The 23,493-nt window shown below is 39.8% G+C and overlaps 1 protein-coding gene, 1 long non-coding RNA gene and 1 pseudogene across 2 annotated transcripts in view; 2 read left to right on the top strand and 1 right to left on the bottom strand.

The window, feature by feature from the left end:
- Nucleotides 1-2,666: 2,666 nt before the first annotated feature.
- LOC128030690 (uncharacterized) lies at nt 2,667-3,942 on the bottom strand. Its single transcript, XR_008187939.1, has 2 exons — nt 3,606-3,942; nt 2,667-3,511 (listed from the first exon to the last, which is right to left on the bottom strand). It is a non-coding gene; the product is annotated as an uncharacterized LOC128030690 (long non-coding RNA).
- Nucleotides 3,453-23,493, top strand: part of LOC128030688 (uncharacterized) — a 36,400-nt gene continuing 16,359 nt past the window's right edge. Inside the window, exons 1-2 of the mRNA XM_052618513.1 lie at nt 3,453-3,678; nt 4,413-4,484. The gene's annotated coding sequence lies outside the window, so the exon portion shown is untranslated. The remainder of the gene's footprint in view (nt 3,679-4,412; nt 4,485-23,493) is intronic.
- LOC128030203 (putative nuclease HARBI1) lies at nt 15,798-17,079 on the top strand (annotated as a pseudogene).

Below are 23,493 nucleotides of genomic sequence, written 5' to 3'. Positions count from 1 at the left end.
TTCGCCGATTTCAGAGACGTCAGCTCCACGCGATCAGCAGGAGCTCAGTGATCATGTATCCACCTAGAGCAGTCTCAAATCGGCTAGTCCTTCTGACATTCACCACTGGCTCTGATGTCTCTTTAGTGGTTAAACATACAATATAATGTTTTGGGTAAATCAAACAGGTAATCTTTGGTTTGTATTCAAATTATGTAATTGATATAATATTTTGTTTCATTGTAATGGTTGTATATATAGACATTTCCCTGAACTAAGTACATTTCTGCTGCTATTATTAATTTTAATGAAAAACGAAAGGAGGCAGTGATATTTGATATCCTATTTCATTTTATTGTAATTATACTGTGAGGGAGATTGCAGAAGCCAAGGCGAGCTGACTGATCTTATCAAGTACTTGCAGAATAACCCGATTTGCGTGGTCGCGCGCGGCCATCGCACTCCAGAGTCGAATGTGCAAAGTTTGAACTACCGAGTATGTGTGTCCAAAATTTGCATACTTTGTATTGAGATACGTCACCAGATTATTTGCCTAATCTTCCCGGTACTTTAGGCTGTGGTGGAAACACAGAAAGCAACAGGTCTGGGGGGAAAATCGTTCCTGGGGGGAAAATCGTTCCTGGTAAAAAAAGTTCCTGGTACAATTGTTCTGGGTAATCTCGGGGGAAACGCATCATAATAAGAAAAGGAGTGCGCGAATGTGGATGCTGAGTGCACCAGAAGGGCTGCCACTGTAGCAGTTTATGCTTGCTGTTTAATAATCATTTTAAATGTGCAGCTCTAGTATTAAATAAAAGATTGATCTTCATGAAAACTATCATTTAATAATCCACTTAAAATAAATGTATAACTGTATATTACACTGTCCCCACATTGGACAAGTGGTTTGTAAAATGGATGGATGATTAAGCTGGAGGCGCCATTTTGTGAAATACAGGAATTAATTCTGCATGACCCTTACATTGCATTATGGGTATTCTATAGCCATTGAGTGTACATCAGTTGTACACCCGTTAGTGCGGTGCTTTATGGGATTGAATAAGTGTGCTTGATAACTTCCAATATGGCTTGATAACTATAAATGGCTGTCCCCGCAAACAGTGCCATATTTAAGGTTAACAAGCTCGAAGTCCTGACAAGGTTGTGTCAGACAAAAGTGTCCTAGCAAAATGTGCAGTGTTCACCTCCAGGGCTTCATGAACACAGTTGGGAACCACTGCTTCAACCCCCGGCACTCTATATTTTTGATGGAGGGGGGGTCTGATCCTTAGGATAGGTTTTAGAAGTACTAAAGTACTCGACCTGGATAATAGGTTTTGTGATGGAAATTGGCAGTGTTTCAACCCTTTAAAACATTGATTGGTCTACCTCATCAACAACTCAACAACTCTGTCTCAGACAAGACTAACAACAGAAAGGCCATTACTTAGCACTGTGATCTGTAAAGTATTGACTGGTTTTTGGTCCTTTTACAAGTCACCCTCAATATTCAGAAAAAAACCCAGATACACTGACACCGAAACAGCCCAACTATACTGTGAAGAGTTACTCAACCTCCTCCATTGTAGAATTGGGCAAGGGTTGTTTTTTTACCTGACAGCATAAAAAGCCATTTAAAGTTTTAAAATGATCCAAATCATGATTAAATGGTAATATGTGTTCTGTAGAAATATGTCCTTACTTTCTTACTCCTCTATTCTAAGCATTTTTGTATTAAACTTGTCCATCCTTCATAAAAAGTGATCACCATTTGCTACGTGTTGGAACATCACTTGCACATTAGTACATTGTTGTAGGATATGCTGTTCTGTATGATCTTATATGCTGTACTGTATGATTTTGATTGATATAATGTTTCCACAATTCACAAACATTTTTGTTGTTTCGATTGATATAATGTTTCCACAATTCACAAACATTTTTGTTGCTTCGGGTGAGGTTTACAATGGGATTACACTCTTGAGTCTTCTTTTACCACAAGAGAATATCACAAGGGAGTGTGGTATTCCCAAACATCTGTGGATATCAGGTATCTAATGGACTTTCAAGGGCTACACTTGAGTGAACAAACTGATCTGTGAAACTTGCCCATGTGCCCCTTTCTGAATGAGAGTATGTCAATGGATTTTTAAATACACTTTTCTTGTAGTCTTATAGGCTATACGTGTCCAATGACACATTGCCCGTACCTACCATTTAGAGTCAATTCCTTGTACAGTGTCCTTTCTGAATAGTCTTATGTAAAGACTTGACTAATCTTATTTCCACCGGAGTCAAGGACATGTACTGTGGTTCAAATGTTTTGTATTGAGCAAAGGCTGATTCATTTAGGTTTTTTAAGGCCATTTTAGTGACTGAAAACTGGTATAAGGAAACTGGTATAAAAGGTCCTTACTGTTTGCCAGAGTCAGTACCCTACCAAAGTGAATACAATCTTATATTTTGGTAATACATATCAATATACCATAATTACATGATATACACCCCATATTCACGGTTTATAATAATATGACCTGAATGTGTGGTTTTGATTTGAATTTTTTCTATTTAGTTGTTCCCTTTCACTGTGAGTGACAGCTCTCTAGTATTGTATTTATGCTTCTTGGAGGTACAGCTTGGGAATAAGAGAGAGGGATTAAGTCTAAATAATTGAAATTCATCTAAGAATAATGGGTAAAGTGTGGTGAATCAAGAACAGTCAACATCAAGAACACTATGGTGGAAATGAAAACCGTTTCAGTCCCTGAACAAAGTGGAGCCTTTCTCTTGGTGGTGCATGCATGCATCTTTGCCAGGACCTCCCTTGGGGTTAAAAGACAAGCATTTACATTTGTTGAGCCTTTGACTTGCTCAAAGGAAAGGAGTGAATGAATGGTCTCAGTGCCAGGTTTTTTAAATGTATTGTTTTATTTTTAGAGACTCAGTATTAATCTGGTTTATTACCTTGAACCGTGAGCAAGAGGAACCACATAAAAATATTATTATTTGTTTATTATAATTGCCTTTTTCAAATCTAAAATGTTTCTTGAAACAGATAACAGTCCACGTTGCGTATTAAGTGTTTTGGTTACTAGGTGCAAAGGTGTGGTTGATTCCAAAATCGGTTCTGTGACATTTTTGTCCCAGTACATTTAGCAACAGTATGGTAACTATGGAATATCTCGCAGCACTAAAGAACAAGATCTTCTCTGGGTAAACTGACGTCCTCGAGTTCTTTGACAAGAAACTTTAAGGAGCAAGACTGCACCCTGCAACAATCTCAAAGGCATGATGTAGGATGGTAGACAGTTTTTCTAACAAGCTCCTCCCACGACATCGGCAGCCATTTTAAGGTACGTTCCTTAGATACCATGCGCATAACATGCTTCCACACATTGGACTTTGAAATGGAGGCCCGTAGAACTGGAGGCGGGTCTTCCTCTCCATTCGCTTCTCATAGGTTCCAGTGGTCGGGTGTCACCAAAGAGTCCGGGTTGATCCACACTGTTTGGTGAATGTGCACCGAGTTGTGCTAACATCAAACATTTAATGATTGATTTTGTTTTAGATAATGAATAATGGTTCAAGTATCTTAAACTTGCATTGAAAGTTTTGGAATATCTTACGTGCGCATTGCGCATCGGGAAGGTCCACAGTCTTACAAAGGAAAACGGCAGCAGCAGGAAGCCGAGGACGACGGTGAGTACCAGCAGTCCTAAGGGGGAATGAGCTCATAGGGAGAAGCTTATACCGATTTGCTGCGGAAATAAACGGGGGGATATAACACCGAGTCTCTAATGCGCTACTTAAGATTTAAAACTAAAATTAGGATGTTGTTGATGTTTTGAAGGATCGCGAGTTCTTGTTCGTGTGCTCGAACTCCAGGTTTCAAGTATGCAGCCCATTTTGTTTTGTGACGTTGGACTTCCATGTCCCTAGCCTGCCAGCCAGCTTAGCTTCGTGCGTTTCTCTTTCAGCTTGCTCTGTTAGCATAATGTAAACAATCATATAAAAATTTAAATGGAACCATTTACATTTTAAGCATTAACACGGGTGTATTTGAGTACATTTACTGTACTGCTGATCATTTACTGACTAACGTTAGTCGTAGATTTTAGTCTTGGTGACACTTGCATCACTTTAAAAAAGCCACTGGGTTTTCACTGTTCAGCTATGAGGAGGGATTCCTCCTCCATCGCTTATTGTTGAAGGTTACCATGGTAAACTCTTTACATATGTATTTTTTTTCACGTTTAAAAAATAGGTTAGTTTCATAGTTGAAATAATTAGAAACTAGTATGTTTAAGATGTCCATAATAGTAAACTGATTTTTTGTATAGTTTTTTTTTTTATCTTGATACTTACATAAGACAAGTTTTCCCCCCATATAAATAAATGCTTGACAATGATGTTAGCCTTTTTTTCTTCTTTAGAGTGGATGACCAAGGAGAAAACAACGATAACAGGACTGCCTTTGCTTTTGGAATGTGTACTAGCATATTAGGGTGAGTAGACTTTACTAATATTTTGGGTTGTTTTCAATTCTTAACAATATGATCTAAGCTCATAGAATGCACAGATAAATATGAATTCCCCTGATGGGAATGAGAGGAATTATTACTGCACATTGCCAATGACACTTCCTCATTTATTTTATAAAATAATAGCCATGTGCTGCTGTTTGTTTACATGCCAATACTTGATGGGTTGTTTATAATAGAATATTCTATATGTTAATAGATATGCTAATACTAGGTTTTGTTTGTATGGCAACAGCACTGTGCAGCTTAATTTATTTATACTGTTGAATTAGTTCTTACATTTAGTTTACACATTTAGTAGTCGCTTTACAGGGAATATATATTTAGCTATTATATCAAACCACATCACACATTGTTTATTTTGCATATTATAGGTGTCTCTAATTACTTTATTTTATGAAAACAACAAAAAACTCTGAATGTGGCTCATGCTATGTGTGGTATTGTGTCTTTAATAATAATTACAGTTCAATTTGTTCTATAATTAAAGCATACTGGTCTTATTTATTAAGCCATGTTGTAAAACATGTTTATAATGCATTTTAAACATGTTTTCTGCCGAGATCGCAATATGCTGTGCTACAAAAATAGTGCTGAATTTCTACTATCTGTGCTGCATCTGTAAATGTACCTCAACAACTTTCTGCATTGTGAGTAAGTCACTCGCATATGTGACTAAATCCTCAATCTGGGCGACAAAATGACGTCTGATATTAGCCAGTGGCTAATAAATTCTCAGATTTTAGTCACCAGTCTGTGAATTGGAGGCTGAAGTTTAGCACAGATATATTTTCACTCGGCTTACACTGACTGAGTGCTTCAGGGTTTCACTGTCCGTCTAGCGATCAGTGATATTTTTCAGTTCATCTCAATGCATGTGTAGCGCACCTGTATTTGACATACCATAAACTGTAGTGTGAAGGTGCACGCCCTCGCTATTGCTTTCTCGTGCACACAATTGAGAATTGACGTGGTGCATGTAAACAATATTCTTTGTATTTTCCTGTCAAAATAACAGCGTTCCTTTTTGGAATTCTTCAGCTTTTTATAACTGGCATTAAACTGGTTTTCTGGTAGTGGGCGGAGCTAATGCACAAATGCAGTCTCTTTGGCTGGTGTTGTTCACCTTTTATCGTTCGTTTTGATTTCAGCAATTCAGCTTGAGCGAATGCACACAACCTGATAAATATTCATGAATCCAGCAGCTCATTAATCCTTAGCGTGTTTTATATTGTTGTTCTTAGTAGATTTTTTATCATTAAATGTCTTCGCAGTATAGGTGGGCGATATGAGCTAAAATTCATATCACAATATTTTACACACTCCAGGTGATATCGATATTATTATATTGCAATATAAAAATAATTACTGGCTCAATATTTTAACCTTTTATATATAACTAGAAAAAGTGAGGGATTGGACCTAGACCTGAAAAGTATTTATTTTTTTATTTTTTTTTAAATGCAAACGTAAAACATGAGGTAGGCCTGTATGATTTAAAGTAAATAACTTATGTTTGTGTCGGCCACTGGTTCCAAAACTTTTTCTTCTGGGCCCCCCTCTTGTAGAGAAAATATTTTCAAGAATGCCAACGATCTTTTATGCTTTATACAGTACACACTGCCATATTGTGTATATGTATTTTTATGATCAAAGCCGAATTTTCATCATCATTAAAGGGGGGGTGAAATGCTCGTTTTCACTCAATATCATGTTAATCTTGAGTACCTATAGAGTAGTACTGCATCCTTCATAACTCCAAAAAGTATTTAGTTTTATTATATTCATAAGAGAAAGATAGTCTGTACCGATTTTTCCCGGAAAAACATGAGCGCCTGGAGGCGTGACGTGTGGGCGGAGCTAAAGAATCACGAGCGCCAGTTGCGTTGAGAGCGTTTGGAAGCTGTGACAGCTGTGAAGGCTGAAACTGAACGAGAGCAGCAGCAGCAAGGACTCGCTCCGAGCGGGGCTCGAACCCGGGTCTCCGATGGGAGGCGGACGCACTAACAAGGAGGCAGAAATATTTTAAGCAGTTTTACTCACCGCCTGTGGTTCCAACACACAATCGTGACCCTTTTTCGTTGGGATTGCATCATCCTTAAGAAATAAACGATACGCAAATCCGTCGTCAAACTGGGCTTTGTTTGTAAAACAAGCATTTTAGAAATGCAGGGAACAAACACAAACACTTGCACAACTCCGTTGATGGTCTGTAAAAATAAACTCCATCCACTGGTCCCTTAATGCTGTTTCTCTTTAGGTAATCTGTGCAGGGTTGTCTTGCCCTGGCAACCAAAAACACTCCTCCTTTTGTGACATTTCGCGACGCTCTCGCTCTGATCAGTGATTGTCTGTGCACAGCCTCTCTCTGCTCTGCTATATGGGAGCGTGCGCTCTTCCGGCAAACGTGACCTCGGGACCCATATAAGGAAATTCCGCTCCATCTAACGTCACACAGAGCCATACTCAAAAAAAACTTTCCGAAACTTGTGACAAACCGGAAGGAGTATTTTTGGAACAGAAATACTCCTTCAAACGTACAACTTAATTTTTGAAACTTTGTCCATGTTTAGCATGGGAATCCAACTTTTTAACAGTGTAAAAAACTTTTAACAGTGTAAAAAACTCCCGGAACAATACTGAAAGCTAAGGCAAGATGGAGAAACAGATGATCATAGTTGTACAAGGATAGCCTTTTTTTAAATGAATCTATTAGCAGAGCTACTGAAAGGGGTGTTTAGTGCTGGAATTCCATTTATTCTTTGCTGAAACTTCTGCGTCATCATGAAGAGCGGGTTATGGTTGCCCAGCAACAGCAGACGCCACTGGAGCGCAAGCGCAGGCTAGAGTGCTTTGGAAATAAGGAGAGCGGCGCTCCTAGCGTTTTCCACACTTTTTCAGTCGCGACATCATGCAAATGTGGTTTTGTTTTGAAGGAGAAATTTTTTATTTTATTTTTTTGCTGGACTCGGTCAAGACCAACTAGAAGACTTGGCGAGTCCAATGGCCAAGTCCGAGACAAGTCCGAGTGCAAATTCAACGAGTCCGAGACGACAGAAAAATGTCTCGAGTCCGGACTCGAGTCCAAGACCAGACTCGAGTACTACAGCCCTATATGTAACGTTTTTTTTTAAATCGCGATAAGCTTTGGGCTTTGTTACTTTTTATTATAAGACAAAGCCTCAGGCTTCTGTCAATTTTAAGATAAAATGCAAACAATTTTTTTTTGTACACTTATCTATAGTGAGATATTCGCCTCCTGAATCAAACATATTTTCCTGTTTAATATTTGCAACACGAAAAAATTACGAATAAATATTTCAGTGCATGTTGAAAAAAACAAAAAACAAACATTTAATACAAACGAGTGTCTCATGAAATGTTTTTATGTGAAGACTGACAGGTGCACATACTTTTTTTTTTTTTTTTTTTTATAGATACATTTTTTGGCGGAGTGTACAGGTTTAATATATACAATTTTACTTCATGCAATGTAACATGATTTCATTGTCGTAATTTTGACTTCATTTCTAGGGCAGAGGAATCTGATTAGCCATGTGCCGGGGTGTGTAAGGCTCAATATTAGTTCTCTCGTTTCAATTAAAAGCTCCCCCTCAGTTTGGCGGGCCCATATAAGTACTACCGACTTTTTTCATGGGAGGAAACAAAATCTGACAGGGTAGCAGAGATGGACAGAACACCGGCCCGGAGCGTGCAGTGCTGGCCAGCGGGGGAAGGGAGAAAACGCCAGAGGGTAGAGCCGCCAATATCTTTTTTTTTCATAAAAATATTAAATAGGTTATTGTTATAAATGCAGACATTAAAATTAATGTTCAAATTAGTGCCGTCATTTAGGCTGTTCACAATGTGTTTTAGCGCGTACTGTGTTTTATGATATTCTGTTTTAACTCGTAATGTGTTTTAAACCTAATATTCATGTCTGAATTAATCTGTTCTAATCTTAATTAATCTGTAAATTTTTACAAAAAATTTTATGAATGTTCAAGCTCATTTTAAAAATAGAAATGTCCTAGGATCCTACAGCCTTTTCAGTTGTTAAAAGACGGACTGTATGTTAATAAGTGCCGTCATTTGGTTATGTTATATTAATGTTTCAGCAATCATACAACCATTCATTTGTTTGGGAGTAGAATAGACCTTTCTCTGATGAATTAAACAGTTTACCATATACAGATTGAAAGCCTGAATAGTCATTCCCTCTCTCTCTTTTTATGGGTGTGTGTTTATGCATGCATGGGTGCATGCACGGGGAGCGGGGGCGATTATCGACTACTAATCGAATAATACCCAGTGATTATCGATTATTACTTTTGCTTGAACTGCACATCAATACTGTAGACGAGAAGACCGTAAAATAAAACTGACAAGGAGAACAGTTAAATAATGTGACCATTTTGGTGCAGCTGAGACAGAATAGCATACGCTGTTTATGTTCAGTTGATTTTCTCCAAAATGGCCCCAGGGTAACGTGGAGGATTAAGTCATTCTTTTTATTTTATTTGCGTACAAAAAGTATTCTCATAGCTTCGTAAAATAATGGTTGAACTCCTGATGTAACTGGATTATTTTACTGCTTTATTTGCAAAATTTCTGGACCTTAATCATTGTAGTTACATTGCTGTCTATGAGAGGGTCAGAAAGCTCTCAGGATTCATCAAAAATATCTAAATTTGTGTTCTGAAGATGACAGTGATCTTACGGGTTTAGAACAACATGGGGGGGGGGGGGTGCTACATACAGCCAAGAATAGCGAAACTTTTACACTTTACTCTTGTTAGTTCTTCTGGTTTATGTCTTTCGGTCTCATCATCTTTTTTCTGACTGGGCCAAGTTTGTGAACATAAATGTAGCTTCTTTCAGTCAGAGTCAGTATATCATTTCTTCTACGGGCCCTGTTTTGTGCATGTTTTATCATGTTGTACAGTATGAGATGGCCCTCCCTAAGCGGTTTCAGAAAAAGTTGGAAACACACCTTCTATGGAATTCTAAGTGAATCTTCTATGTAATTGTATGCAGCAGTATTAAGATTTGTCTTCCTAGAGTTTTTTTGTTTTTGTTTTTTTATCCATAATATTTGGGGAATCTCTGCTGTCTAATGGTGCTGCTACACCGTACCAGCTCAACTTGCCTCGCCTCGTCTCACCTTTGTTTGGTTTTTCCACTGTGTAAAAGTTGTACCTCTACCTGCTTCCAGGTACTTTTTTCGTATCACCTCTGGTGAGGTTCTGAGCGAGCTGACGCGATACTAAAATGAGAGAGAATCGTCACTATTCACTGCATCATCATTGCACGAGCCAGAGAGTATCCTGAATAACCCTGCCATTTTTAAATAGTTTTGCTGCCCTCAGCCTCTCCTGAAACAATGTTTGTCTTCTTGCTGTGAGAAACAGCCACATCCCGAGGATCAAAAACAGCATACACTCGATTTCCTCCATTGTCCTGTGTGTGTGGGTAGCGGGTGTGTGTGTCACGTAGAAGATTACTTCACAGCAGTTTTCTGCGGCATCGCTATGACGACCAGGTACTATTGTGGAGGTACTATCTGCAATGGAAAATGGAGCGAAAAGTGAGCAGAGTCGAGTTGAGCTGGTCCTCTTAATGGAAATGCACCATTAAGTCCCGAGCATGGGTCATGGGATTGAAAATTGCATTTTCAACACTAAACAACAGTCTATTGTTTTAAGGCAGAGATCCAACTCATTATATCCATTTATTAATCTTCAACGTTAGGTTATTTTGTTTACCCTGCTCTGCTAAAACTTGTGCATAGAACTGGCACAGCCCAAGGGTACATCAGGGGCACATGGTGGTTATGCCTGTGAACATCCTTATCAAATTTAGAAATTTCAAATGGGGCTCCCTACAGTCCCATGAAATTGTACACACACGCTGCAGTGATCGCGAGTCCACAAGATTGCAAACACACATCTCAATGTTTGGGACAGATCCCAGGTTTTCCACAGGCCTTGCTAAAGCCATGTGCACTTTCATTATTGTTTAGTTTCCATTGGCTGCAAAGACTAAATCTTTAAGTAGGCTTAGTTAGAGGTGCACTTTGGCTGGTTCTTTGCTTTTACAGTACTGTCTATGGTCTTGGGTGTCATGCATACACTCCAACAGATATAGACTGTATAAAGTTTGTTTGCTGCTACACATCAGCATTTATGTTGTAAGTTTTGTTCTCTTTCTCGGTTTCATACTCCACATCAATAATGGACATTCTTGGATTGAATCTCAATTTAATTTTGTGTTTTGGTGGTGGTCTGTGGTGTTGTAAGGCTGCTTCACTGTATGGGGATGGGACAGCCGTAGGTTTTCTGCCTGCAGGGGCGGCTGTGACCCAGTGCATGTTCAGGCTAGTTGTTGCTGCTGAATCTCTCATTGGTATGTTCATGGGAGCAGCGGATCATTATGGTTGGTTTCATCCAACAGAAACGGAATGTTTGGGCATTTTCACTCATTCTTACTTCATTACAATTTTACGAGTGCCCATATTGGTGGAACTCTTGCAGTGGACTGAATTAGAATGTCATAAGCCTTTCATCATTTGGAAACTGCTATGGAGTTGAAATATTAGATAGGTATGCTTGGGCTGTTTAAGTTGTGTGTTGTTAGACTTAAACCTAATTTAACCTATGGTTAAAATTAAATTTAAGCACACTCTGCAGAGATGTCGCAGTCTTGTTGCAGTGTGGTATATGGTGCTGCCTGAAGTGTACATATGAAGTGATGTGACATACAGCCAAGTATGGTGACCCATACTCAGAATTCGTGCTCTGCTTGCGCACACACACAGAGCAGTGAACACACACACACTGTGAACACACCCAGAGCAGTGGGCAGCCATTTATGCTGCGGCTGCCCGGGGAGCAGTTGGGGGTTCAGTGCCTTGCTCAAGGGCACCTTAGTCGTGGTATTGAAGGTGGAGAGAGAACTGTACATGCACTCACCCCACCTACAATTCCTGTCGGCCCGAGACTCGAACTCACAACCTTTAAATTGCGAGTGCAACTCTAACCATTAGGCCATGACTTCCCATATGAAGTAGTTGTTCCCTCTGTCAAAATTGATGGGGTTGAGGGTCTGTCTATAAAAACATTCCTCATCCACTACACAAAGTGGAATGCATTTTAATGGCAGTAGAGGTATGTCTGAAATTGAAGTAAAACACAGCTTATTGCTTTTCAAATTTGTCCTGGAGATCCCTCCACCACAGCACAATTTTAGCTGTCTCCCATGTTGGACACAACAGTTTTGAGTCCTGTGGTCTTAACTAATGAGCTGATGTATTGAATCAGGTGTGTTAGAATGAGGCATGTTGCCTGTGATAGTAAAAGAATCCTTGAAGTTGTTGGAATGTGGATGGTATATCCATTTGACATGGGTATACTTTGGTTGATTGACAGGTTTGAGAACCACTAGTCTAGCCCAGGAGTAGCCAACCCTGTATTTTGTTCAGGGTGTGTGATTTAATTTTTTTTTTACACCCAACAGCCTCGCAGCTGATTACATTCGTCATTTTGATCACACATTCAAATGTCAAGAAAAAGACTTTATGGATATAGTTTAGAAAAATTATGGATTGATCTGATTACAAACGTGAAATATATCAAGCTACCAAGCACAGGTGTTGGAGCAGGGTTGAACTTAAAACTGAAGTCTGCAGTAAATTAGCCCTCCAGGAGCAGGGTTGGCCACCCCTGATCTGAACTTTTCCTCTCATGTAAACATCTTTTTTTTTTTTTGTACAAAATAAATGTTAGCATCTGTTTATTGGTATATAATTAAATAATTGTCTGAAATCCCAAATCGTCCCAAATTCTATGCCCTATGTGTAGTATTAAGTAAAAAAATAAAATAAAAAAAAAACATTGCAAGTTGGTGTCTGTAAGTTAAAGGCTAGAATCTACTACCAAACTTTTGCACAGGGTTTTGCCCCATTTTGCGGTCTGGGTAAGACAATGGTAGTCGCTGAAAGTCAGAGCTATTCTGTTGCTATTGGGCAGTCTTAGATTGGCGATCAGTGAACAGGTGTAAGATATGGTAGTAGTAGTCTTCTAAAGGATACCTGGGAGTGGCTGAAGTTACCCCCATTTAGCAAGAGTGTTAAGTAAAATTTAGCCTTAATAATCCTCAGTATGTATAGGCCTAAGACAATGTGCAGTTAATTACCTAGAAGTTTAAAGTTAGACTGGAGTGAGATGAATAGGATAAAAAAAAAACTTGCTTTTAGTTTTTTTTTTTTTTTTTTGAAACCGAAACCATACGGTTCACCACACACGGTTCGTGCTGGGAACACGGTTCAATTTAAATTTGACAAATCATCTGTAATATGGTTTGTTATAAATACCATGTAAAACAAACTGGGTTCAACTAATATGTGTTTCTATTGATGGATGCGCGTTCTGGATTCCCAGACATTACAACAATAGTGATGAGGAAAAAAAACTAGAAACAAAAAAACCCTGGATTCACTCTTGATCAATGTGAATTACTGCTGGAATATGAGCAGTCATTTATTCCATAATCACCAGGGCCCGGTTTTTCAAAAGGTTTAATCCGGATAAAATTGATCCGGATTAAGTAATCCTTTTTTTGCGATCCGTGATCACGTAATCCATCTTACTTTTGGAGCCAGTTTTTTAAAGCAACATCGGATTGGATCAATCTGATCCGGATAGGAACTTTTCAGGATCACCAAATCTGGATAACCAGTGCTGGATAACCAGTGCTCAAACAGGATAGGCAATAAAAATGTAGAACTATAGATATGTAAAGAGCAACAAGCCAGTGTGGGGTCAATATAAATTATTTTTTATTTGAAGTGAAATCCACACATTTAAAAAAACTAAAAACAAGAAAAACCCCACCCCATCCTCTTCCAGCAGTCTGCTCATCTGAGACCTACAACACAAACACTGTACATTGAGGATATTTATAACAAGTATAGATGTATTAAATAATAATAAAAAAGTCTTAATGTCAAATACTCCACAATAATTTCAGACTTCCTCTTCTGATGTGGAGAGACCAGCTTGTCGGAGCGTAGCCTTTAGGAGGCGGATCTCAAGTCTGGCCTTGGTTTGCTGCAGTTTGGTCAGAGTCAGTTGTTCCTCTGCCAGACGAAGCTCTGCTTCTGCCCTTTCAGTCTCTTTTTGTAGAAGTGTCTTGTAAACATCATCTTTGTTTGATGAAGGCCGCTTCAAGCCTTTCCTCTAAGATCCTGTGGCAACTACAACTGGCTCAACCAATAAGGATCCAGCTTCAGGAGGAACTGGCAGATTTTCCTCCTCCTCCTCAATCTAAGGCTCGCCATCCCCTACAACACCTTGAATACCATGGAGAGCTTGCGACTTCTCACTTCCAATGATGTCGACGACCACATATGTGTAATCTCCCCTCTTAAGGGGGGGGGGGTGAAATGCTCGTTTTTACTGACAGCAGGACGTCTCTATGTGGTATGTACTGGAACTGTATATATTTGCTTAGCGGTTTTGGAAAATGACTAAGTTCCACTTTGTCGTCTTTTTTTTGTTTTGTTTACTTGATGTGCTTACGCACCGATAGCTAAGTTAACAACACAGAGATATTTGAAGCAGTTTTACTCACCGCCTGCGGTTCCAACACACGATCGTGACCCTTTTTCGTTGGGACTGCATTATCCTTAAGAAATAAACGATGTGCAAATCCGGCGTCAAACTGGGCCTTGTTTGTAAAACAAGCATCTTCGAAATGCAGGGAACAAACAAAAACACTTGCACAACTCCGTCGATGCTCTGTAAAAATAAACTCCATCCACTGGTCCCTTAATGCTGTTTTTTTTTTTGGTAATCTGCGCAGGGTTGTCATGCCCTCGCAACCAAAAACACACTTCTTTTGTGACATTTTGCAATGCTGTCGCTCTGATCAGTGAATGTCTGTGCTCTGCTCTACGGGAGTGCGCGCTCTTCCGGCAGAAGTTCCCTTAGGACCCATATAAGGAAATTCCGCTCCATTTAACGTCACACAGACCCATGCATCTTCGAAATGCAGGGAACAAACAAAAACACTTGCACAACTCCGTTGATGCTCTGTAAAAATAAACTCCATCCACTGGTCCCTTAATGCTGTTTTTTTTTGGTAATCTGCACAGGGTTGTCATGCCCTCGCAACCAAAAACCCACTTCTTTCGTCTGTGCTCTGCTCTACGGGAGCGCGCGCTCTTCCGGCAGAAGTGCCCTTAGGACCCATATAAGGAAATTCCGCTCCATTTAACGTCACACAGACCCATACTCGAAAAAAACTTTCCGAAACTTGTGACAAACCGGAAGACCAAATCGACAAAGTTTAAAAATCAACAAAGTTTCAAATTAAGTTGTACGTAAGTTGTAAGTTGTACGTTTGAATTTTTTTTTTGTTCCAAAAATACTCCTTCAAACGTACAACTTAATTTTTGAAACTTTGTCGATGTTAAAGAGTTGGATTCCCATGCTAAACAGTGTAAAAAACTCAGTATGCATGAAATAGCATTTCACCCCCCCTTTAAATGGCTTGTTGCCTGTTTGTGGGTTTTTGGCTTCAGCGTGGTCCTTTGTTGCCCTGGCCTTAAGATTCTTCCACCGCAATTTGATTTGGTCTGTGGTCCTCCTCTGGCCAGACCCTATGACATTCACATTTTCTGTGATTAAAATCCAAACATCATTTTTCTTTTTGTTGGTATCCTTAGCAGAATTAAAACTTCCCACTATTGTTCTATAATGGAATTGAACACCCTCTAGTAGTGCATTGGTTTCAGCAGCAGTGAAGTTACAGCTTCTTGAGTCCATGGTTCCGTTGCTTTACTATAGTGAACATTGATCATCAATTATAGGCCTTGGGTCCAATTGCCTCAATTGAACGCAAGCCAAAACTAATCAGTTGTAATAGGTGTGTTTGAAAAGACCAATTACACTGCCATATAAATCAGCCTTTCTCAGAGGATTCACAGAGAGACAGTGAAATGGCAGGTGTTGTCCACCACCACCACTTTGCCAGGAGAGGATACCATCAAAGGGTGTATGTTGAACGTACCAAGCCACTGGAGCAATACACAATCTGAGGAGCTGTATGTCCGGTTTCGCTTTGGGAAGGCTGATATAGAGTACCTTGTGAACCTTCTCAGGCCAAAACTTCAACACAGAACCCAAAGGAGTCACGGTCTTTTCTGTGAAATACCAGATCCTCATTGCTCTCCGATTTTATGCATGTGGGACTTTCTATCAAGTTGTTGGTGACTATATGGGAGTGGTGAAATCAGCTGTGTGTGATGTTGTGAGAGATGTGTCAATTGCACTGTCCAGCCTGGTCATTGAATTTGTTTCTTTTCCAAAGGACAACCAGATTGCCCAGGCCAAGCGCAGCTTTTTTCTTTTGGGGAATATGCCCAATTCTATTGGAGTAATCGACTGCACACATGTGCATATACAAGCACCTCGCGAGAATGAATGGGAGTTTATAAACAGAAAGGGGAGGCACAGCATCAATGTCCAACTTGTGTGTGTGATGCTGACCTCATCATCACCAACTGCGTTGTCAAGTGGCCTGGGTCTGTCCATGATGCACGCATCCTGAGGGAGAGCGCTCTATATAGAGACCTCCAAACCAACCGGCTGGATGGCATAATATTAGGAGACCGTGCCTACCCACTCCTACCATGGCTGATGACACCTTTTCTAACAGCAAATACACCGGCGCAGGAACGATGTGCAATTGAGCGTTTAAATGGAGTTCTTAAGAGGCACTTTGCATGCCTTAACTACCTGAGAGCGGAACCACAGAAAGCATGCAACATAACCCTTGCCTGTATTGTCCTGCACAACATCGCTACTAAGCGCAATGTCCCTCTCTGTGCTGACAATGATGCACCTGAGCCCCTTGGAGACCCTAACCAACCTCCTGCATTCTGCCAGAACGAGCAAACGGGACGTGCAACAAGGGACGCAATAGTTAGACACTATTTCTGATTTGGATTTGTTTTGGATTTTAAAAATCAGTGATTGCCATTCTTTGCATTTTTTTGGTTAATTTGTAATCATTGCATGCATCACTAATAAATATTCTAAAAACAAAAATATTTTCAATTGTGATTAATATATATATCAATTAGTGACAGAATAATTTTTTTTGTTTTTGGTCAATTTTGATAGCTGTTTGGGGGATTATTTTATGAGGCCAAACTCTTTATACTTTGATGTAGGCCTATACTGAAAGGCTGAATATGTTAAAGCCTACCTAATCACTGTAGCCTGACAGATGAACAAATAAAATTAAAACCTTATTATTCAAGATTCAAGATTTGTATTCATCACATACAAAATTATATATAGCATATATAACCAGCAGTGAAATGTGAGTCAGGTCCGCTCCATGGACAGTGCAATTATTAAAGAAAACAACACAGATGGAAATATACATAAATATAGTTATGTAAGAATTAAATAAAAGTAAACAATAAAAATATAAGAATAAAATATAAAAAATGTATATTATAGAATTAAATATAGAACGCAAAATAATGTGCATGAATGTAAACTATAGTCTTAAATATTAAGATGTACAGGGATGTACAATGTGCATATATGCATTTTACTGTAGTCTTAAATATTAAGATCCACAGGAATGTACAAGAAAGCAAATGTGCAAAACAGGGTGACACTGTGAGTGTGTCTTTGTGAGGTAGTGAATAAAGTAAAAAGATAAAGTGAACATTTAGTGGAGGCATGAAGATGTTAAGAAGCTGGTTTAGAGTTTAAGAGCCTGATGGGCTAGGGGAAGAAACTCCTGAGTCTCTTGGTTTTTGCCATCAGGCTACGGTAGCGCTTAACAGATGGCAGCAAAGTGAAAATATGACTACTGGGGTGGGTGGAGTCTTTGATGATTTTTGCAGCTCTACTTCTGCAGCGTTTGAGGTAGATGTCCTGCAGAGAGGGGAGAGCAGACCCTGAAATTCGCTCAGCTAAGCGCACAACTCTCTGCAGGGCTTTGCAGTCTTGACTGGAGCTGTTCCCATACCACACTGAGATACACTGAGTCAATACACTTTCTATAGCCAATTTCAGGATTGCTGGTGAGACCCTGAATTTCCTCAGCTGTCGCAGATGGTACAGTCTTTGCCTGGCTTTATTAACCTGTGTTTGAATGTAAGTAGTCCAAGTCAGGTCCTCAGAGATGTTTACACCAAGGTGCTTGAAGCTGCTCACCCTCTCCAAAGGGGTCCTGCTGATCATAAGAGGAGTATAGGGCTGCTGCTGTCTCTTCCTGAAGTCCACAATCAGTTCTTTAGTTTTGCTCACATTCAGAGAGAGACAGTTGTCCTGGCACCATGATGTCAATTTCTCTACCTCATCCAAGTATGCGGTCTCATTATTGTTGTGAATGAGGCCCAGAACCACAGTATCATCAGCAAATTTGATTATAGATGTGGAACTGTGCAAAGACACGCAGTCATGTGTGTAGAGCGAGTAGAGCAGGGGACTCAGGACACAGCCCTGTGGGGCTCCTACGTTCAGAGTGATGGAGCTGGAGGTTTACTGGCCTAGTTTCACCACTTGAGGTCTGCTGGTGAGGAAATCAAGGATCCAGTCGCAGAGTGAAGAATTCAGTCCGAGGTCTATGAGTTTGGAAGCTAGCTTTATGGGTACTATAGTATTAAAAGCTGAGCTATAGTCAATAAATAGCAGCCTTACATAGTTCCTGTTATTGCTGTCAATGTGTGTGAGAGAAGAGTGCAGGATGTGAGAGATGGCATCATCTGTGGATCTGTTTGGGCGATAGGCAAACTGAAGAGGGTCCAAAGTATCCGGGATGGAGGAGCAGATGACGTTTTTAACCAGTCCCTCAAAGACCTTCATGACTATTGATGTAAGGGCAACTGGACGATAGTCATTCAGAAAAGAGGGTTTATTGTTTTTAGGCACAGGGATGATGACCGATTTTTTTTGAATGAGGTGGGAACCACCGATGTAGCAAGAGACTCATTAAAAATGGATGTAAACAAACCAGCGAACTGATCAGCGCAGGACTGCAGAACACGGCCAGAAATCCCATCAGGTCCATCTGCTTTCCTTACATTCACTCGCTTTAGTGCCCTCCGAACCTCGTCCTCCGACACTGTGATCGCATGGTGATCGCTGCTCTGACTTCTGCTTCCTGACGTGCTGATCGGCACTCACACTGCTTCGATTGCTTTCAAAACGGCCGTAGAAAGTGTTTAGCTCGTCAGCCAGCGACGGATCTGCTCTCACCTCTGCAGAGGATTTATTTCCAAAGTCACAGATGGTCCTTAGTCCTTACCACATGCGCCGGGAGTCATTTAGCTGGAAATGTGACTCTATGCGTTCCCTGTGTCTGTGTTTGGCGGCTCTTACTGCGTGCCGGAGAGCATAGCAGAAGACCGGCGTTGTAAGCAGCAGTGCGTTTGTTTACTGCTGCACGGATTAATCTGTCCACCCACGGTTTCTGATTTGAGAATGTCCTTATAGTTATTGTATCCGTAGCTTGTTCGGCTAGCATGTTTACAAAGCTTAACGCTACATCCGTGAACTCGCTGACGTCAGATGAATTTGCGCGAAACATGTCCCAGTCTACGTCATCAAGAGCCGCCTGTAACGTTGCTTCTGATTGGGCGGACCATCGCGTCACCACCCTCTGCACCGGGGGATCTTGAACGAGCCGTTGTTTATTTTACGGTGTGAGGAAAATGGCGGCATGGTCCGATTTGCCGAAAGCCGGTAGTGAGCGTGCTTTGTAGGCATTCTTAAACTGAGTGTAGCAATGATCCAGTGTATTCGGTCCTCTGGTTGGACAGGATACATGTTGATAAAATTAGGCATGGTTTGCCTGAGTTTGGCTTTGTTAAAGTCCCCAGCAATGATAATAGCAGCGTCAGGATGTTTGTTGATGTTGCCGCTGAGCGCATCGTGAAGCTCAGACAAAGCCAAGCCAGTGTCTGCTTGTGGAGGGATGTAAACAGCAGTTATGATGATCGATGAAAACTCCCGAGGCAGATAGAATGGGCGGCAAATAATGGATAAATGTTCCAGATGAGGCAAGCAGGAGCGCGACAGAGTGGAGATATTCCTAGGCTCACACCATTTCTTGTTAATCATGAAACAAACTCCTCCGCCTTTGGATTTGCCGGCCTCGGCTGTCCTGTCCATCCGTTAAACAGAGAAGTTTTCAGACGGCGTTACAGCAGCGTCCGAGACCAAGGAAGAAATAGGATATCTTGTAAGATACTGCATGATCCAAATATAGTATTATTTGATACATTTTTTAAGTTTTCAGTACATTTCTGCCATGAAATCCACGCTGAATCCACCCTTCTGATGGGATCAGTTTAATCCAGATTTTTTGGATCAAAGTGATCCAAATCCTACAAAAAAAGTCCTAAAAAAACCCAAACTAAAGGTTTGATCCGGATCAAAACCGAGATTGGATTACGTGATCTAATCCGATTATGTAATCCGTTTTTTTTTTTGAAAAACACATTTTCAAGATTTGATCCAATCCCAGGGTGCTGACAGCGCGCGAGCACAGATGAGATCTGAACAGCACACGTTAATATGTGTTTAAGAGCCAAAGGACGCGAGCTCGCACGCGCGCAGTGAGAAGAATTGTGCATGTGCTGCGTGCACACCGCGCCTCAGAACGCGCGCAAATATTAAGATCTTTCTGAAGTAGCTATTGCGTTTAAATGGACAAATTCACACAAAAAATTGTCAAAATGTCCGTCTTGGTAAGTACCCTACAGCAGACATAGCTGGCTAAACATATGCCTGTTGTATCAATGCATTCTCTTTATATGAATCGAACAGCAACAACAAATAAATCACTCACTGTTCTTGATTAAAAAGCTTTTATAACTTTAATAAAGAACAGTCTTTAATATATACAGTCCAATATGCAATGCTGTTTTACATTTGATTACTTTATTCAATTTCTGCACCTAAAAACCTATGCTAGACCTGCCCAAAAAAATAAATAAACAAATGTAAATCACTGGTTGTATCTTTACTGTATTGTATTTATTTGTGCTGTTGATTGTAGTAGATTTATTTTATTTTTTTTTATTATAAAGTATAGTTTTTCCATAAACATAGCACATACTGAACTGTATCGAAAACCGTGAAACAAACCGAACCGTGAAAAAGTTGAACCGTGCCACCCCTAGTTTCTTTGTATTTATTTTAAATGTAACATTTGTCAATATTGGGCTTGCGGATCATGTGGGTACTAGGGTACTCTTTGCTGTGTGTGGATGACCATGTCTGTCAGCCACCACCGAAGACCAATTTTGACCCAGGAAAAACCCTGCTTATAAAAAATAAGCTGTGTGGTTTAGCTAGTTGAGCAGTTTTGATTAGTTAAAAATTAGCCATTAAATAGCCATATTTAGCTGTTCAAATTTTCTATGATTATTAGTAATTTCAGAGTAGGTTGAAATTGCAGGAAGTTGGCCTTTCAGGAGCAGGATTAGACACCCCCTACCCTTGTCTAATACAAATTAAATCTGTGTTTTGCCAGCGTAATTTCTGGCTCCTAGGGTGTAAATAGTAGTTATTTATTATATGGCAGAGTGGATCATGTGTTGGATCCTGAAAAATACAGAGCTGCATATTGTTGGACATTTGATGGACTGCCCTTATCTTATCCTAGTTGTTGAGTATTTAGAATATTTAGAATATATAGTATATTTCCTACTTTCCTGTTTATTGTTATTAGTTTGATACTGTCTAGTTTTGTTGTGAGTTGGCATTTTTAAAAACCTTTCTCAGTGCGGGCACTATCATGATACTGACTGGTTTCTCAATCCTGAGCCCTCCTTGAAGGTGCCAAGCTGATTTTCCTGCCAAGAGCAACAATTTCTTCCATCTTCCATCATCCATCAAGCATTCTTCCACAGCATCATGGCAGTAGAACGGGGTGAAATCAACCCAGATCTATTTATTTTATGCATTTAACACCAGAGCTACTAAAAGCTGTATGCTATAACTTTTGGATAAATGTGTTTGTGGTTAATAAAGAAAATATACTATAGTGTTGTTATTTGTTTTAAAGGAAGTTATACTACAAGGATATTAACTTGTCCACATTATGATTTGGGATACATGGGTTATATCAAATGTTTTCGGGAATATATTTAAATGGGTCAAATGAGATCAATCACATATCTTTTAATGGACTATAAACTGTATTCTGATCTTAAAAAAGGTAGCTGGATGACAATTATCAACATTTTGTTGCAGTTTAATTAACTCCATTGTATTCATACAGCATTTACTCATTGGAACATCGGTTTTGCTTTGGGAAAACTTGGTGATATTTGTGACCAAGAATAAGTTCTTTATGATCAGCAGCATTTGTCATCTGTGAACAAAAATCATAAGTCTTCAAGTTAACAATCAGCTACTATATGAAATTAGTATGGTAAGGAATATCTTTCTGTCCTTGGGTTTGCTCCAAGGTTGAAAAAAGCCTGGCACCAGAATCAAATCACCAAGGACATTTTTAAAAAATAGAGAGTGTGCTTTAGCCTAACCTCTAGCCCTAGCACATCTGTTTTGTCTTGATATGTCCATTTCAGTGGTTGTCACTACATCGGCCATTGCAAATTCAAGAGTGAATCCAGCATTTATAATCAGTAAAAACTGTCACTTATCATGGTTCTTTGTGATATCACAACATCTGGTTATACTGAATCAAGCTCTCTACACAATAAATATCTTATTTACATTGTGTCTACACTTTATTCTGTGAGCACATATGTCTGTGATTGTCAACATTGCTCAGCAAATATGCACCAAATCATTTGCCAGTCCGTTTTGCAAATATGCTAGTATTACAGTTTCAACTGAGGGGGCTCTTGCTTTCATTTAAATGTGCATAGCACCCTCTACAACCCCCAGAGATCTAAGCCTGGGAAGTGGAGAAGTTGAAGATCACCTTAAATATGGTGAAAATGCTGCAAATCACATACTATTGAGCTGTTTGCTTTTTCTTCATTTTTTTCTGATAGGGAAGCATTGATCTCCTTTCAAATGGCTTAGTAGCCAAGTAGACAAACCTTGAACAGTCTCACACTGTTGTACAGCAAGTCATCTGCTGGCATTGACCTCTGTGTGAGCCTCTTTGTAGACAAAACTATAGGGATGATGATGCTCTTTATCAGTTATTTTTTTTATGACATCAGCATACACTTCTACCAGATTATTACAGAGGACGGACTGGTAGAAAGTGCAGTGGTAAAATAATTGGTCAGTTTGGTCCTTTTTCCAGTGTACAACTAGTCCCTCCCTCTTCATCTATGGTGATGGAGACCACTGATTTCAAGTTTAACCCTCCTCTTGCCAGTTTCCCTTTGATGAGCTCATGGATGTCTTCTCCTGTGAGAGGGTGTGTGTTTGTGTGCTTCAAGAGTTGTTAAAACCAGTAGGTATTCACTGAATTAGTTCTTTGTTCTCATGTTCTCACTCATTCAGTGAAAAATACATCGTGGGGCAAAGACTACGTTACACTGAGTGATTACGCGCCGACATACGAGAGAGCTCAGAGCAGCTTACTGGGTTGCCAACCGTTCCGTATAATACGGAATCGTTCCGTATTGAACTGATATGGAACGCACTTTGTTCCATATTTTTGAGAATCAATTCAGTGCAAATCCATGACAGACACACACATAGCTTCTAATATATCTCAGACTATGAATGAATATATTTGTAGGCTACAATAAGAAAAAAAACCTGACAGTGGGTTAGATAGGCCTACAAATTTCTCCCCGTTTGTCTATGATCAGCATAGCTTTTTAACATCTTGGAACATCATCAGAGAATGACCTTTTAATTGGTCGTTTCAGTCATTGTGAGTCACGTATCGTAGCAATGATGACAAGTGACAACAGCGGGAAATGTAAAAATGACTACCTCCGAACGGCCGG

The sequence above is a fragment of the Carassius gibelio genome, chromosome A16 (genome assembly GCF_023724105.1).
Source record: "Carassius gibelio isolate Cgi1373 ecotype wild population from Czech Republic chromosome A16, carGib1.2-hapl.c, whole genome shotgun sequence".
In the NCBI taxonomy this organism is placed as follows: domain Eukaryota; kingdom Metazoa; phylum Chordata; class Actinopteri; order Cypriniformes; family Cyprinidae; genus Carassius; species Carassius gibelio.
Note: the sequence above shows the minus strand (reverse complement) of the source record. Positions and strands in the feature narration are given on the sequence as shown.